Source organism: Podarcis liolepis (assembly GCF_965112155.1).
Source record: "Podarcis liolepis genome assembly, chromosome: Z".
Taxonomy (NCBI): domain Eukaryota; kingdom Metazoa; phylum Chordata; class Lepidosauria; order Squamata; family Lacertidae; genus Podarcis; species Podarcis liolepis.
This window is the reverse complement of record NC_139570.1, coordinates 20,300,197-20,314,849: the sequence shown is the minus strand read 5'-3', so window position 1 is coordinate 20,314,849 and position 14,653 is coordinate 20,300,197. Positions and strand designations below refer to the sequence as shown.

The 14,653-nt window shown below is 44.0% G+C and overlaps 1 long non-coding RNA gene across 1 annotated transcript in view; it reads right to left on the bottom strand.

Moving 5' to 3' along the window:
- Positions 1–11,505: 11,505 nt before the first annotated feature.
- Positions 11,506–14,653, bottom strand: part of LOC310698098 — a 384,750-nt gene continuing 381,602 nt past the window's right edge. Inside the window, exon 3 of the long non-coding RNA XR_014521301.1 lies at positions 11,506–11,761. This is a non-coding gene — a long non-coding RNA (uncharacterized lncRNA). The remainder of the gene's footprint in view (positions 11,762–14,653) is intronic.

Below are 14,653 nucleotides of genomic sequence, written 5' to 3'. Positions count from 1 at the left end.
CGGAGCGGGGGGAGCGAAACAAAATCAGATAAAGAAAAACAATGCTTTAATCTGAATGATTTCAGAATCAATTACATTCATCAGAATAAAAGAAAAGCTTTCAAATAGGCTTCCATGCTTTCTTAATAACAACACAAATAATCTCTAAAAGGTCTGAAAATTTTCCATGCCATCTTGATACAATCAAATGGAAGACCCGTTTAGCCTAATGAGCATTATGATTAAATCATTCACTCACAGATCAAAGGAGATTTTAATTATGCAAACCAGTTGTTCAGACGCATAAAATGTTCCATTAAGCTTCACAATTAATACATCCAGATTTAGGAGTAGTTTAGTCTGTGTGGGTTTCCTTCGCCACCCCTCTCGTTTTTTAAAAAATGATTGTTACCATTTGAAAAGTTTCCTTGAATAATATTGATTGGGAGGAAAACTATTTTGAAGTTACAAAAGTAACAAGCAACCAAAAAGATTTTATTGCCGTTTCTATTTTGTTCAGTTGGTACTAAAAAGCATTTTGTCTCCAGATGTTCATTACTGTGTGTGTGTGTGTGTGCGCGGGCGCGGGCGGGCGCCCACTTTTCTGTAGGGGAAATTCCATGACTATGTCTATAACAAGTTGCTGTAAAATTCTCTGTATAGGAAAGAAGAGTGAAAGCAGAAACACTTTGAGGGATAGAAGGACCAGCCTATTGACATCCCATGACAGTTTTGCATGCGCTCCAACATGAACATTCATCCTAGCGGTTTTTGTGGATTAAAAAAATTAAAAATCTGAATGTAAATTGTGCACATTTTATACTAAGGCAGGGATGGCTGATCTGTGGCCCTCCAGGTATTGCTGCTCTCTGGCAGAGTTCTTTCCCATCAGCTGCTGGTTGTTGTAAAGTGTCTTGTGTGGGGATGTGCAGGTGTGACAATCAGGCTCACAGAACACAAGGATATGCCTTTGCCCACCCCCACCCCATCACAGGTTCATTTCAAACCATGGAGGCAACCTGTCAGGGACTGGCAGAGCCCTGCAGTCTGTCTGGCGGAGGTCTAGGACCAGGGGAGTGACCCAGGAGAGGGAAGTAGTGATTTGTGGGGTGTTATTCCACCCACAAGGCAGGGGCCAGGGGAGGAGGGAGAGTCAGGGCAGTCTGAAGTGGAGGAAGGTGTGCAGGAGGTGCTGAAGGAAGATAGGAAAGTTCAGGAGAGGAATGTGTCAGCAAATTCTCCACCTTCCCCTGCCTCACAGTCTTTAAGCCTCTTTTGTTGACCACCAGCATTATGCTTTCCATTTTAAAGTTCAGAATGGAGTAGTTGCTTTGGAAGACAATAATCAGGCACTGGAACAACATGACCAGTCCAATGAGGAATCATTGCTTCAACACTGGTGAGGTTTGCCTGTCTTCCCAAGTGATATGTAATTTTTCTTGGAGACACCCTTGGTGGAATCTTTCGAGGAGTTGGAGATGGCGTTTATAAGTGGCCCATGTTTTGCAAGCATACAGTAAAGTTGGTAGTACAATGGCTTTGTAAATGAGCATTTTGGTTTCCCTCTGAATGGGAACACACTAAAGTTCAGGAAGACCTGGTTGTTCAACAGGCCCAGTGCCAGTGGTTGGTTTAGCATTGATTATAGTCCCTGGGGCATTAAGCAGACACCCACTGGCCTGGCCCTGCCATACCGCCCTTCATCATCCTCCATGCTTCCCCCCCTCCACCCTGAGTCATTTCAGCACTTTTCACTACCACCTTTCAATGGGTAGCCACCCACCTTGTTTAGTTACCAGGTACAGACTGCCCTGGCCTATAGGATACTAAGCAGCCCAGACAGATTCTGCAGCCAAAATTTAATGACTCTCCACACATAGTAGTCATATATATAGACCAGTGAAGTTCTCAATTTGTGCTTCAGCTTCTCATCACAACTGCCCCAACACTATACAACCTTGGTTTCTCCTAATTTTGGGCCCAGTTAAAGAAACTCCATGTCATTCCTTTCTCATATCCAAAGCACCATTCCCCAAATAATGCGGTTGGTGCCCTTAAGCATCACCTTCTGGCATTACCAAATGGCACTTGATCATTTCAATATGGCCATTTCATAAGGAGCAATGTTCCGTGTCCTTACTTTAAAAAGAGAGAAGCCCTTGTCCATTGCGTCGGCATGATGGGTGGAACAACTTTTCAATAAACAGATTGTTAACCGGCCATGCTGTGTGGGCTGCTAACGAGGAAAAATTACAGTTCAGAGCAAACAAACGGCTGAAGGAGCACTGCTAAAATATTCAAGCTGTATTGGTTATTGAGTAATTTATTTCTAGCCGAAGTTTTACTCAGGAAAGCAAATCATGAGGATGGAAGGCTGCTGACACTAAATAATCTTGGAAATCGGAGGGAACAGTTGTAAGAAAACTGATTACTACTTAAGAATGATGAACATAAATCCTTCCAAACTCTCAAGGCCAGCTGTAGGCATCAGCAAATTTTTCTGCCAAAGGCAGTGCCGCCTCCATTTAAAGAAGCCCTGAAACAAACAATCACACACACACACACACACACACACACAAGCACACACATACGAATACTTTCTTTGCCACAGTTTGATCTCTGTGTTCACTGTTCAAGATGAGCGGTTCCAGGGTTCATTTGGGAGGTCCACATCAGTAAGGACCCATCCAATCAACTAGTGACTCAGCCCAAGTACCATTAGGCAGATGCTGTGGGTGGCAGTGGCAGTCCCATCACCACCATTCACCATTCAACCAGAGCCCGAGTTGACCAGGCCACAAAAGGCCCATCTAGTCCAGCATCTTGTTCTCATGGTGGCCAACCAGGTGGCCTTCAGGAAGCCCACAAACAGGACCTGAGTGCAACTGCTCAGTATTTTCTGCACTGACTAGTAGTGGCCCCTCCACAGAGGGGAAATCCCCAGCTCTACCTAGAGATGCCAGGGGTTGAATCTGGGAAGTTATGCATGCCAAAGGGATGTTCTCCCACTGAGCTATTGCCTTCCAGAACTGTCATACACCTCCTATGCCAGCTTGCTGGCTTCAGCTGTGGGAGATGCTGTTGTGTTGAATCAAGTTTAATTTGGCTGTCCAGTTGACTTTTGAAGAGAGAATAGGATACAGTGGTACCTCGGGTTAAGAACCTAATTTGTTCTAGGGGGTCCGTTCTTAACCTGAAACTGTTCTTAACCTGAGGTACCACTTTAACTAATGGGGCCTCCTGCTGCCACCACGTGATTTCTATTCTCATCCTGAAGCAAAGTTCTTAACCCGAGGTAATATTTCTGGGTTAGCGGAGTCTGTAACCTGAAGCGTCTGTAACCCGAGGTACCACTGTATTGTTCTATCCGCTCCATCATGTGTGTGCATCTATCCATTCATCGATCTAGTCTCAGCTCCACCAGGACTCCTATCTCTCAGCTGTCACTTGGCAGGAGCCAATGTAACATAATGGTTAGAGTGTTGGACTAGAATCTTGGAAACCAGGGTTCGATTCCCCCACTCAGCCCATAAGCCTCACTGGGTCACCTTGGGCCCACCCACTATCTCTTAGTTCAGGGGTGCCAACTTGAATAAAATATTGTGGGGGCCCAGGTAAGCCCCGCTCTGCATAATCAATCACATAATGCAGTGTGTGTTGACTTTGTGGAGGCCCGGTGCCCTCAAATATTTTATTGTGGGGGCCAAAGCCCCCCTGGCCCCTGAGAGGTGGCTCCAATGTCTTAGCTTAACCTACTTCATAGAAATAGAGAGGAGGGGAACCATGTACACTACCTTGAGCTCCTTGGAAGAAAAAGACGGTACAGTGGTACCTCGGGTTACAGACGCTTCAGGTTACAGACTCCGCTAACCAGAAATAGTACCTCAGGTTAAGAACTTTGCTTCAGGATGAGAACAGAAATTGTGCAGCAGCAGCAGCAGCAGCGGGAGGCCCCATTAGCTAAAGTGGTACCTCAGGTTAAGAACAGTTTCAGGTTAAGAACGGAACTCTAGAACTAATTAAGTTCTTAACCTGAGGTACCACTGTATATAAATGGGCCGTCTTGTTTTAATTGATGGAATGTAAGCTGCTCTGGGGTTAGGGACGCGGGTGGCGCTGTGGGTAAATCCTCAGTGCCTAGGACTTGCCGATCGCTGAGTCGGCGGTTCCAATCCCCACGGCGGGGTGAGCTCCCGTCGTTCGGTCCCAGCGCCTGCCAACCTAGCAGTTTGAAAGCACCCCCGGGTGCAAGTAGATAAATAGGGACGGCTTACCAGCGGGAAGGTAAACGGCGTTCCATGTGCTGCACTGGCTCGCCAGATGCAGCTTTGTCACGCTGGCCACGTGACCCGGAAGTGTCGGCAGACAGCGCTGGCTCCCGGCCTATAGAGTGAGATGAGCACACAAACCTAGAGTCTGGCAAGACTGGCCCGTACGGGCAGGGGTATCTTTACCTTTACCTTTAAGCTGCTCTGGGAGATTTTTTCACAGAAGAGCAGGGCATAAATTCTCTTAAGTCAAAATAAAAAAAATCATGGAAATGCCATTGAAGAGAAATAGATTCATAAACTGCCCCAACCCCTGAATCACTTTGTTTTGCAGATTCATTTTGCTGTTTTGTCAGCATGTTTAGTCGGGAGTAAGTTCCATTGAACTCAATGGGGTTTCAGGTTATTTGCTTATTTGGAACATCTAACCTTGTTTTAGTCTGTTAGGGCTCCAGTGTGGTGTACAGCAATTTGGCATGCCATGTGTTGTCAATCTCCACTTACCCCTTCCCAAAACAAGGAGGGAAACGAAACACAATATTGGATCTTCTTTCAAATGAAGCACATTTTGGTTTTGGGAAGTAGGGGTTCAAATCAAATTCAATTCAGCACTCATCTAAGCTATCAAGTTTGTACTTTCTGAAACTGTACGTGAACCATCTTTTGGACAGTCATCCTTTGAAACTTGCATTTATCCAACTTTTGCAACGTAGGTCTCCAGCCAAGTAATGTGTGCAGAAATGTATGCTAAGGTAGAGTGTGCATATATAAATGCATATGTTCAGTGGCGTAGCGTGGGGGGTGCAGGGGGGCCGGCCGCACCGGGCGCAACACCCGGGGGTTAGGGTTAGGGGGCGCAAATCCATGGGTTAGGGGGCACAAATTACTTGCCTTGCCCCGGGTGCTGACAACCCACGCTACGCCACTGCATATGTTAGTGAAAATAGAATATAGAAGTGTACCACATCGTGGAAAATATAAACATATGGGGAAATACTGTATGCTTTTGGAAAACGTGTATATTCGAGAAAAGTGCATACAAAAATGTGTGTATCAGAAGAAATTCACACTAAAATGCTGGTGTGTTCTCATGAGGGCATTACTTCATTGAGACTGCAATCTTATACTCACTAATCTGGGAATAAGTACAACGAGCATAAGATGACATCACAATGTTCTGTTAAGATGGCCCTTTCTGTACAGTTATGGGCACATCTCAAGGGGCTAGTTAATGCTCCTTGGTTAAGTCTAGGCTGTCTGTGCAGGTCTACTCAGAAATAGTCCCAATTCTCCATTGAATGCAACGGGACGTACTCTGAAGTGTGTCTAGAACGGCAGCTTGAGTTAAGGCACGTTTTATTCCCATTGAAATCAGTGCAACAAGTTAGCTCACGTGGAAGAACTTCCAGATTGCACAACAGCAGAAACGATTGCCTTGGGAAATGGTGGGTTATCCTTCACTACAGGTTTCTATAGGCTTGTTCACACATTTCACTCAACACTGATATGGGGCTGCCGCCAGTTGTTTGTATGAAAGATTGTTATGTACAGGTCAACTATACATGGGTGTGTGGACTGTATGCTAGTTGGATATGATGCGTGAACGACCAGATGGCCACGTTTTGGGGATGTTGTAGCATTGGTTTCCCTGCGTCAGTGGGGGTGGGGTGTGGAGGGAATGGAGCAAATGCCCTTTGAAGTTCCCTTTCCATCTCTATGAATCAGTGGTTTCATTGGGACTACTAAAGTGTGATGACTTTAGCTCCAACCAAAATTAATAACTGTTTGTCCAAAATTGGAAGGGGGAAGGAGAAACAGGCAGAACTGACTCCCCTCCCCTCAGTGGTTGGCAACCACTATCAGAATACAGTGGTACCTCGGGTTACATACGCTTTAGGTTACATACGCTTCAGGTTACAGACTCTGCTAACCCAGAAATAGTACCTCGGGTTAAGAACTTTGCTTCAGGATGGGAACAGAAATCGTGCTCCGGTGGCGCGGCAGCAGCAGGAGGCCCCATTAGCTAAAGTGGTGCTTCAAGTTAAGAACAGTTTCAGGTTAAGAACGGACCTCCGGAACGAATTAAGTACTTAACCTGAGTTACCACTGTATAATGCTCCAACAGCCCCCAGAAGACTAGTGTTTCTGCTAATTTTCCTGGATTCCAATACAAGGCTATATGTGTGCGACTGCATTTCAACAGGTTCATGTTATTTTAAAAGTTTCCTGTACCTGGGGGTCACATAACTAACCCCTTTTCTTGCCATTAACCCATAAATCATCTCCTTGCATGACCATGTCAAGGGTTTTTGTGTGTGTACACGAGGGTTTTTTTGTGTTGTTTTCTTTTAACAGATAAGCACTGTACTTAGGGAAGACGGAGAAGCTGGTTTGGCTAGAGAGAGGCTGCTGTGAATTTTTAAAAGCATTATGAAATTGACAGGGTGGTGGTAGGGAAGTGGATGGAATTGTGCTAGCTTTGCCAATTTCTTTAATTAAAATAACCTTCATTCAACTTTGTTTTCTGCATTCAACCTGTGTTGTTAATTTCTAATGGGTTAGAGAAGGGAAGACTTGGGGGAAGGAGGGCTGTTTCAGTGTCATTTGCTGCCCCCTACTGGACATAGGTGGGCAGGAAGAAGAAGAATTCTTTTTCCAGTCTGCATGGTTAAAAAAACACACACGTGCAAAGACAGTAGTGTGAACAGAAAGACCTTGTTTTAATGACCAGTTGGCAGCTTCTACCACCTGTAGAGTTGTGGGGCATTGTTTTTGAAAATGTGGGTCTCCCACATTTTGGGGGAACTTAACTTGAGCAGAAAAATGGCCATCAATAATAATTCCCACCCACATAACTTTGTTGACCAGTGATTCCATTCCATAGCAAACATCCAGCCCCTCAGTACAGCGCCCATCAATCCAACATAATCGTTCTGGAATGACCTAGGGCTGTATCCAGCAGTCACTATCCTCCAGCACAAGTTCTCCTGTTCTAGCAGATGGGTGAGTTCGTATATTGCATGGCCAAGGAATCCAAGGCAATGGCTATGCTAGTGGGAACTCGGCGCATAGCAGAATTGCACATTCGGTTGCACAGCATAGCTACTGGTAACCTGCCTCTGTGTTCTCTTGTGCAGCAACACCCCATTGCGTCTGTGGCAAAACAGTTTGCCAGAAGAACACATATACTGCTCAGTGACTTCGACTCAGTGCTACATTGGATCATACAGCCCCTAATACCACACAGTGGCGTAGCGTGGGGGTGCAGGGGGGCCCGGGCGCACCGGACGCAACATCTGGGGGGGGGTGCGCTCGCACTCGCAGCTCTCTGCCCCTACCTGCCCCTACCTTGGTTAGGGGGGGGCACATTACTTGCCTTGCCCCGGGTGCTGACAACCCACGCTACGCCACTGATACCACATATCCCATCTCTGTTTACCTAACAAAAATACCACTGATACCAACTGTAGAGGTGGAAGAGACCCCATGGGTCACCTAGTCCAACCCCCTGCAATGCAGGAATCTTTTGCCCTATGTGGGGCTCAAAACCCACATCCCTAAGGTTAAGAGTCTCATGCTATGCTGCACCTGGTGTTCTGTTTTTTCTATAGTCTTTTCATTGCTCTTTTGTTTGTGTGTTAACTATTTGTTTTCTTCATTTTTAAATTATAAATAAATAAAACTCAAAAAAAAGTGTTCGTACTTTAGAACGAGTGCTTGAGCATGCACAAAACGTGTTTCTTCTGTGCAGGCTTTTTGTGCGTGAAAAGAAAACGAATTAAATATGATGTGGCTGTAACCAACTAAATTCTACGCAGAGTCAACCCACTGAAATTGACAGACCTAAGATGTTTCTTAATTTTGGTGGATCTACTCTGAGTTGAACTAAAAATGGGTACAACTCCAAATGTTGTTGAATGTGTGCAGAATCTTTATTTATATACTTCTGATAGAAAACAACTACAAATGATGTGCAGCCAGAAAGCCTTTGAGTATTTGGATAGTATTCTCCTTTTTGAAGAGCACCATCTAACCAAGCTATAGTTCCCAGCACTCCAATTAACTACAGTTCCCAGGATTCTTTGGGGGAAAGCCTTGTGCTTTAAAAATCACTTAGATGTATAATAAGGATGCGGCCTTGATCCAGTCATGCTGTGGAGTTCAGGCACCCAAAAGCTTTAAAAGTGTGTACTGATGAATAAAATATCCAAGTAGAACCAGAGGGAAATTTCTCTCCCCTGTTCCTCCATCACTAAATCTGCATATCTTTGTACACATGAATATTTGCCTATTTGGGTTTTCTCTTTATTTATTCTCCTTTCCTCCACATTGATTCCTTAATTTTCTCGAGTGCAAACATGGATCTGTTTGTGTTTGTTTTCCTCCACATAATCATATGGAAAAGGTGCAATCCATCACACACAAGCTTGTGCTGTTACTACAGCCAACAAGCACAATATTTGCATTTTTACTTAATGCATCTGTTAAGGAATTTGCTGTATTTTTAAAAAATCTCAGTGTTGGCAGTTAATTAATCTATTAAGGAATCCATCTCTGTTTAAAACAACAACTCAATGCTATTAGCATTTCAATATCTTTTAGTTTCTCATTTTTCCCCAGTTTTGAAGTTCTGTTCTCCACATCAGTTTCATACTCTTTTAAAGCCCTTGTGAAAATTCACAAGCTGAGTCACGTGAATTTCTCCTAATGTACACAATTTTGTATGCAACCTTTTCACAGTATGCACATTTTTGGAAATCAATTTCCTCTGCCATAAAACACTTTTGTATGTTACTTGAATATATGCATTTTTATGTACACTTTACCCTGGTAAGTACATTTTGTACACATTACTTAGTTGGAGAACAGGATTGCAAAATTCAGAGAGGTGTGAATTCCAAAGGATGTCTGTGTTCCAGTTTGCATATTGCTTCAGAAAGTGTGGGTTAGGTAGGTTCACCTTTAGATGCAAAGTGAATCAAGTTTCTCTCCATCTCTGGTTGGCAGTTCACTCAGTTTTTGCAGTTAAATATTTCATCCAAGTTTGGTCCTTTTTTCTTTAGAGGAAAGAGTGAACTAATGTGAGGACTCCTCCAGATGACCTGCTTATTGAACCTTCATCCTGCATTGCTGGCATAAAGCTTATGTATAGGTTAGACTATGTCCAGTTTTCAACAGTCATTTGTTCTGATTTGTTGTCAGGAAGGTTAAATGACAATGAACATTCATCCTGCATTCACCCTGATTTGCTTGCATGTTGATTATACATCGTTACATTAATCATTCATTCATCCTACATCTAACTACAGTAGTACCTCGGGTTAAGTACTTAATTCGTTCCAGAGGTCAGTTCTTAACCTGAAACTGTTCTTAACCTGAAGCACCACTTTAGCTAATGGGGCTTCCTCCTGCTGCTGCACCGCCGGAGCACAATTTCTGTTCTCATCCTGAAGCAAAGTTCTTAACCTGAAGCACTATTTCTGGGTTAGCGGAGTCTGTAACCTGAAGCGTCTGTAACCTGAAGCGTATGTAACCCGAGGTACCACTGTACAAGAATGCAAGGATTTGTTTGTGAATGGATTTGTTGCACGGGGTTACAAAGCACTTTAATCAATTGCAAAATAGTGGCAGCCTGGAGGCATTAGATATTTTATAAATAACTTGCTCCAAAATGCCAGCCCGAAGCTAAGGAAGGATCTGAAATCATCTGTACCCAAATTTCTCCGTAGGTTTTAGAATTTTGAATTAACAGGTCTTGTTTTCAAAGCAGGACCGATGCACTAGAAATCCCATATCGTCATATTTTTACGGTATGCTGTTGGTATGGCATGGTATGGTATGCATCCATATTGTCATTGTTCATGTGTGCGTCGATTTAAAAACCCCACAGCTCTTTATTTATATCTTTTTTTAAAAAAATAGTTAAAATCACAACACAATAGAACCCCACATCAGAATAAATAGAGGCAACTAAAAAATAAAACAGCAGCAGAGTGGATCAAACAATTAAACCCTTAAAATGCCCAAGCAAACAATATAGATAAGAATGCCATCACAGTCTGCAATGTGCTCAAACCGTCTTGCCCTAGTGAGCAACCTTGCCGCCAATTTCTGCACCAGCTAAAGTTTCTGAACCATCTTGAGGCTGAGCATTCCATAGACAGGATGCTACCCTCTCCACTACTGCTACCAGTGTGGAGAGCCAGTGTGGTGTAGTGGTTAAGAGTGGTAGACTCGTAATCTGGGGAACTGGGTTCGCGTCCCCGCTCCTCCACATGCAGCTGCTGGGTGACCTTGGGCTAGTCACACTTCTCTGAAGTCTCTCAGCCCCACTCACCTCACAGAGTGTTTGTTGTGGGGGAGGAAGGGAAAGGAGAATGTTAACCGCTTTGAGACTCCTTCGGGTAGTGATAAAGCGGGATATCAAATCCAAACTCTTCTTCTTCTACCTAATGCGCTTCATTCAATCATACACCACATGGCATTGCAATTATTTTTGCATGGTTTTCTCCTCATGTGCAGGCAAACGTGTACATCTTGGAAAGGACTTCAGTGGCAGAGCTCAAGCTTTGAATGCAGAAAGTCCTAGGTTCACTCCACGCCGCCACCCCCACAGCATCTCCAGCCAGGGCTAGAAGGGACCCTTATTTAAAACCTTGACAAGCTTCTGCAGACCAATGGTAGCTGGTGCTGCTTAGGACTGCTGGGGTAGAATTCAGGAAGGGCAACACAAACCCTTTCCAACCCCCCCCCCAAGCCATTTGATCAGCCAGTTGTTTTAATGATACTTCATATATTTTGGATGGCGTTTTATGTTTTATTGCTGTACTCCACCCTGATTTTTCAGGATATGGTATATAGAAAACAATTTTGCAAATAAATAAACAGTAGTTGGGCAGGTGGAGCGACTACCATGAAAAGGAAAGTAATTCTAGTTTCAAAAAGCATGGGGGAAATGCAGAGAATACTTTACTAAACAGTGCCCTAAAATACATACCTGGACTTGTTTCTATTAATGTCTGCAGGAGACTTTGTGGATATTTAAGTTATAATTAGAAAAATCTTAATGATTATATTCATAAAGGAAACAGTTTATAAGAAGTAAATAAGGAGGCCAGATACAGGATAAAGGAAGTATTTTATTTGGTTGTTTGTATTGTATGTTATGGGACACGGGTGGCACTGTGGGTTAAACCACAGAACAACCTAGGACTTGTTGATCAGAAGGTCAGTGGTTCAAATCCCCGCGACGGGGTGAGCTCCCGTTGCTCGGTCCCTGCTCCTGCCAACCTAGCAGTTCGAAAGCATGTCAAAGTGCAAGTAGATAAATGGGAAGGTAAACGGCATTTCCGTGCGCTGCTCTGGTTTGCCAGAAGCAGCTTAGTCATGCTGGCCACATGACCCGGAAGCTGTACGCCGGCTCCCTCAGCCAATAAAGCGAGATGACCGCCGCAACCCCAGAGTTGGTCACGACTGGACCTAATGGTCAGGGGTCCCTTTACCTTTACCTTTACCTTTATTGTATGTTATGCTCACTGTATGTTATGTTCACATTTAATGAGGGTAGATTTGTGTATTGGGGGTGGAGGGTTTGTGTTATGTTGTAAATAAAATTCCAATAAAATTAAAATTAATAATGATAGTGGTGGTGGAAACTAATTCTAGTTTTGTCCTCTCTGCTGAGCTCTGCAAGGGCAACGCTGGAGCTAAGGAGAAGGATTCTGGCAACTGGCAGTGATACCTTCTGGACTGGTTGTAAGAAAGAAGGTATACAGCTGGGCTGGGTAGCCGGCTGGGGGCAGACAGAGATTGGTGGGACTGTGCCCTGAACTGAGTCTGGGAGCTTTTGCCTTCAAGGCACCTGCTCTACTACTTCAGACCTTCCCTTAATTCCCAGTGAACACCATGGAACTTGCACTTTGTGCAAAGGTGTGTGTGTGTTTAAGCTTGCTTAGGAGCAAGGCTGCAAGATCCCGAAATGCTTTTTCTTTTTATTCATTGAATGAAAAAAGCCTGTAGGGCTGTGGGCTTTCAAGCCTCAACACTTCCTCCACGGATGCTTGCGCCTACATACCACTGCTAGTTGTTAAATAGCTGAACCCAACAGATCTACGGGTGTTTTATTTATATTGTGTATTGCCTGCCTATAGGCTGCACTTTATCACACTGACGGCTCGATCTATCACCCTCCACCTGGAGCTATAACAGGAGCGTGCTCGGATCAACAAGTCCTTGCTTCAGAGTAACTGAACTGTAAATTGTCCTTGACCAGGCAGATAAACAAAAAACAACCTTCCTTGTTAATCTGCCCGAGACCAACAGCTGACTGTCTTTCATCCACCAAGGAAGGATGGGGGTGGCAATAGGGTTTAATATGTCTCATCCTTCACACAACACCGCTCTCCTCAAGTTCCAAAGCTTCTTCACATGACCATCTGGATGCAGGATAGCTGGCTTCAATGTGAGGACGGGGGATGACTCATGTCCATTTTGTCTTTCCAGCTGCTTCCACCTTTGGCGGTCATGTGCATCCAGTCAGCCTCCAGGCACAGGAACCAGCTCTTTGGGCCTACCACTGGAAACAGTCAAAAGTCCTTTGTGTCCCCAAATGCTGACCGCTTTACTTGACTACGGTATACAAGGGAATTTAGAAAAAGAAAAATGAACTGCGATAACAGATGAGTGGTGTGAGGCGAACATTGGCTCTCTGTATGCTCATCTGCTTGCTTAGATCTGCAGCCTCGTCATGGAATGACGGCCAACTATTTTAAAAAAAATATAATTTAGATGCCCCTTTGTATCATAGAGTTTTTATGTTAGCCCATTTAAATGCATTCCCCTCATTTGTACTGTCTGGAAGGTTCCCAGAAATACCCTTCCAGAATAGACTTTGCTCTTGTGGTATGCATAAAACAGATACAATACACCATATGATTTGTGGACTGCCTTCTCTTCAGATAGACCTACTGGTGACTCCTTTGAAGCTTAAGAGTATCTACTTGCAAAGAGTCGTAATCCATGATATACCCTATGAAAGATGATATACCCCAAACTACTGAGATTGTTTCAGGATATTTAGCCAATATTTTAAAAGTCAAATTTAAAACTACTTTCTTGGGCTCCATGATCACTGCAGATGGTGACAGCAGTCACAAAATTAAAAGACGCCTGCTTCTTGGGAGAAAAGCAATGACAAACCTAGACAGCATCTTAAAAAGCAGAAACATCACCTTGCCAACAAAGGTCCGTATAGTTAAAGCTATGGTTTTCCCAATAGTGATGTATGGAAGTGAGAGCTGGACCATAAAGAAGGCTGATCGCTTCGTTTGGCTGCTGGCTGGGCTTTCTGCCTTTGGGCCTTTGGCTCGGAGGGGCTCTACTCTGTGTGTGTGTGTGTGTGTGTGTGTGTGTGTGTGCGCGCGCACGCATGTGCATGTGTGTGTATGAGAGAGAGTGAGAGTGAATGTGTCACTTAAGCTGATAGCAGGAATGCTGTAGCTTCACACACTTACCTTCACACAATGTGTAATTAACTTGGGGAATTTTTTTACTGCAGGATGTGGTGAGGTCAGTACTTTAGATTTACAAGGGTGTTAAGTTGTGGGCGAACATATCAGATGACACAGCGATTCTTCAAACAGCTCTTGTTTATTCAGGCCAGAAAAGAACTGAACTGAAGAGTTCAGTCAGCCTGCTTATATAGAGCTCCAGAACAATGTAACTGTAGCAACTTTCTAAAACTATCCAATCACTGAACGTCACTTTCAATCCTTCATTTGCATACAAACTATCCAGTCACTGAACGTCACTTTCGATCCTTCATTTGCATAACTATCTACAGTATCCCCCTGCTGGCCCAGGGTGAGAACTTCAGTACATAACAAAGGGGATCTGAGAGATGAATGGGAGATACGGTTTGTCAGTATTAATAGACAGCTAAATAGAAACTTAACCCCAAAAGTTAGGACCAACATTCAAATCCTGACTGGGTAACTTTGCTCACTAGTAACATTGAACCATGAGGACGAGATGGTTGGACAGTGTTCTTGAAGCTACCAGCATGATGCAGGAAGCAGTGGAAGACAGGAGTGCATGGGACAGGTGAGGCTGCTGATCCCTTATTTTGGCTGTTGATCCCTTATTTTTGAGGTTGCTGATCCCTTATTTTCAAATCTGAAAGTTGACAGCTATGGACAGACAAGGCACCTAAATCAGTGCTAAGCAGGAGTGAACTGTTGCTGGTGGAGAGTACTTTAATTTTGAAGGTATCTTGCCCCAAAGCCAGCATTCCTCCCTGACTCCAGCAAAAATGCTGACACGTCCCCCTTACTATATGTAACCATTTCCCCCAAAGTACTATCAGTCACATTTCATTACCTTTTCATCACCTGGTGCTTTGATGCAAC